Here is a 3,783-nt window from a genome sequence, read left to right as displayed (position 1 = left end):
GCTTGAGCGGAGGGAACGCTGGACTCGGCAAGCTGGGATGAGAACAGAGGAGGCTGGTAACCCAGACTACTCTGAAACGGAGATAACCCGGTAGCAGACGAAGGAAGCGAGTTGTGAGCGTATTCTGCCCAGGGAGCTGTTCTGCCCAAGACGCAGGGTTTCTGAAAGAAAGGCTGCGTAGTATGCGACCAATCGTCTGATTGGCCCTCTCTGCTTGACCGTTAGACTGGGGATGAAACCCGGAAGAGAGACTGACGGACGCACCAATCAAACGACAGAACTCCCTCCAAAACTGTGACGTGAATTGCGGGCCTCTGTCTGAAACGGCGTCTAACGGGAGGCCATGAATTCTGAACACATTCTCGATGATGATTTGTGCCGTCTCCTTAGCGGAAGGAAGTTTAGCGAGGGGAATGAAATGTGCCGCCTTAGAGAACCTATCGACAACCGTAAGAATCACAGTCTTCCCCGCAGACAAAGGCAGACCGGTAATGAAGTCTAGGGCGATGTGAGACCATGGTCGAGAAGGAATGGGGAGCGGTCTGAGACGACCGGCAGGAGGAGAGTTACCCGACTTAGTCTGCGCGCAGTCCGAACAAGCAGCCACGAAACGGCGCGTGTCACGCTCCTGAGTCGGCCACCAAAAGCGCTGGCGAATAGACGCAAGAGTGCCTCGAACACCGGGATGACCAGCTAACTTGGCAGAGTGAGCCCACTGAAGAACAGCCAGACGAGTGGAAACAGGAACGAAAAGGAGGTTACTAGGACAAGCGCGCGGCGACGCAGTGTGCGTGAGTGCTTGCTTAACCTGTCTTTCAATTCCCCAGACTGTCAACCCGACAACACGCCCATAAGGAAGAATCCCTCGGGATCAGTAGAAGCCACAGAAGAACTAAACAGACGGGATAAGGCATCAGGCTTGGTGTTTTTGCTACCCGGACGGTAAGAAATCACAAACTCGAAACGAGCGAAAAACAACGCCCAACGAGCTTGACGGGCATTAAGTCGTTTGGCAGAACGGATGTACTCAAGGTTCTTATGGTCTGTCCAAACGACAAAAGGAACGGTCGCCCCCTCCAACCACTGTCGCCATTCGCCTAGGGCTAAGCGGATGGCGAGCAGTTCACGGTTACCCACATCATAGTTGCGCTCAGATGGCGACAGGCGATGAGAAAAATAAGCGCAAGGATGAACCTTATCGTCAGACTGGAAGCGCTGGGATAGAATGGCTCCCACGCCTACCTCTGAAGCGTCAACCTCGACAATGAATTGTCTAGTGACGTCAGGAGTAACGAGGATAGGAGCGGACGTAAAACGTTCTTTTAGAAGATCAAAAGCTCCCTGGGCGGAACCGGACCACTTAAAACACGTCTTGACAGAAGTAAGAGCTGTGAGAGGGGCAGCAACTTGACCGAAATTACGAATGAAACGCCGATAGAAATTAGCGAAACCTAAAAAGCGCTGCAACTCGACACGTGACCTTGGAACGGGCCAATCACTGACAGCTTGGACCTTAGCGGAATCCATCTGAATGCCTTCAGCGGAAATAACGGAACCGAGAAAAGTAACGGAGGAGACATGAAAAGAGCACTTCTCAGCCTTTACGTAGAGACAATTCTCTAAAAGGCGCTGTAGAACACGTCGAACGTGCTGAACATGAATCTCGAGTGACGGTGAAAAAATCAGGATATCGTCAAGATAGACAAAAACAAAGATGTTCAGCATGTCTCTCAGAACATCATTAACTAATGCCTGAAAAACAGCTGGCGCATTGGCGAGACCAAACGGCAGAACCCGGTACTCAAAATGCCCTAACGGAGTGTTAAACGCCGTTTTCCACTCGTCCCCCTCTCTGATGCGCACGAGATGGTAAGCATTACGAAGGTCCAACTTAGTAAAGCACCTGGCTCCCTGCAGAATCTCGAAGGCTGATGACATAAGGGGGAAGCGGATAACGATTCTTAACCGTTATGTCATTCAGCCCTCGATAATCCACGCAGGGGCGCAGAGTACCGTCCTTCTTCTTAACAAAAAAGAACCCCGCCCCGGCCGGAGAGGAAGAAGGCACTATGGTACCGGCGTCAAGAGACACAGATAAATAATCCTCGAGAGCCTTACGTTCGGGAGCCGACAGAGAGTATAGTCTACCCCGAGGAGGAGTGGTCCCCGGAAGGAGATCAATACTACAATCATACGACCGGTGAGGAGGAAGGGAGTTGGCTCGGGACCGACTGAAGACCGTGCGCAGATCATGATATTCCTCCGGCACTCCTGTCAAATCGCCAGGTTCCTCCTGAGAAGTGGGGACAGAAGAAATGGGAGGGATGGCAGACATTAAACACTTCACATGACAAGAAACGTTCCAGGATAGGATAGAATTACTAGACCAATTAATAGAAGGATTATGACATACTAGCCAGGGATGACCCAAAACAACAGGTGTAAAAGGTGAACGAAAAATCAAAAAAGAAATAGTCTCACTGTGGTTACCAGATACTGTGAGAGTTAAAGGTAGTGTCTCAAATCTGATACTGGGAAGATGACTACCATCTAAGGCAAACATGGGCGTAGGCTTGTCTAACTGTCTGAAAGGAATGTCATGTTTCCGAGCCCATGCTTCGTCCATGAAACAACCCTCAGCCCCAGAGTCAATCAAGGCACTGCATGTAGCACCCGAACCGGTCCAGCGTAGATGGACCGACATAGTAGTACAGGATCTAGATGAAGAGACCTGAGTAGTAGCGCTCACCAGTAGCCCTCCGCTTACTGATGAGCTCTGGCCTTTACTGGACATGAATTGACAAAATGTCCATCAAATCCGCAATAGAGGCACAGGCGGTTGGTGATCCTCCGTTCCCTCTCCTTGGTCGAGATGCGAATACCTCCCAGCTGCATGGGCTCAGTCTCTGAGCCAGAGGAGGGAGATGGTTGCGATGCGGAGCAGGGAAACACCGTTGACGCGAGCTCTCTTCCACGAGCTTGGTGACGAAGATCTACCCGTCGTTCTATGCGGATGGCGAGAGCAATCAAAGAGTCCACACTGGAAGGAACCTCCCGAGAGAGAATCTCATCTTTGACCACGGCGTGGAGTCCCTCCAGAAAACGAGCGAGCAGCGCCGGCTCGTTCCAGTCACTAGAGGCAGCAAGAGTGCGAAACTCTATAGAGTAATCCGTTATGGATCGATCACCTTGGCATAGGGAAGCCAGGGCCCTAGAAGCCTCCCTACCAAAAACTGAACGGTCAAAAACCCGAATCATCTCCTCTTTAAAGTTCTGGTAATTGTTAGAACAATCAGCCCTTGCCTCCCAGATAGCTGTGCCCCACTCTCGAGCCCGGCCAGTAAGGAGTGAAATGACGTAAGCAACCCGAGCTCTCTCGCTAGAGTATGTGTTGGGTTGGAGAGAGAACACAATATCACACTGGGTGAGAAAGGAGCGGCACTCCGTGGGCTGCCCGGAGTAGCAAGGTGGGTTATTAACCCTAGGTTCCGGAGGCTCGGCAGGCCAGGAAGTAACAGGTGGCACGAGACGAAGACTCTGGAACTGTCCAGAGAGGTCGGAAACCTGAGCGGCCAGGTTCTCCACGGCATGGCGAGCAGCAGACAATTCCTGCTCGTGTCTGCCGAGCATGGCTCCTTGGATCTCGACGGCAGTGTTACGAGCATCTGTAGTCGCTGGGTCCATTCCTTGGTCGGATCCTTCTGTTATGCAGGTGAATGAGGACCCAAAAGCGACTTGGCGAAAACAGAGTTTTTAATCCAGTAAAGTTACTTTACAAACAAA

The sequence above is a fragment of the Oncorhynchus gorbuscha genome, linkage group LG15 (assembly GCF_021184085.1).
Source record: "Oncorhynchus gorbuscha isolate QuinsamMale2020 ecotype Even-year linkage group LG15, OgorEven_v1.0, whole genome shotgun sequence".
Lineage (NCBI taxonomy): Eukaryota > Metazoa > Chordata > Actinopteri > Salmoniformes > Salmonidae > Oncorhynchus > Oncorhynchus gorbuscha.
This window is presented reverse-complemented; position numbering follows the sequence as displayed.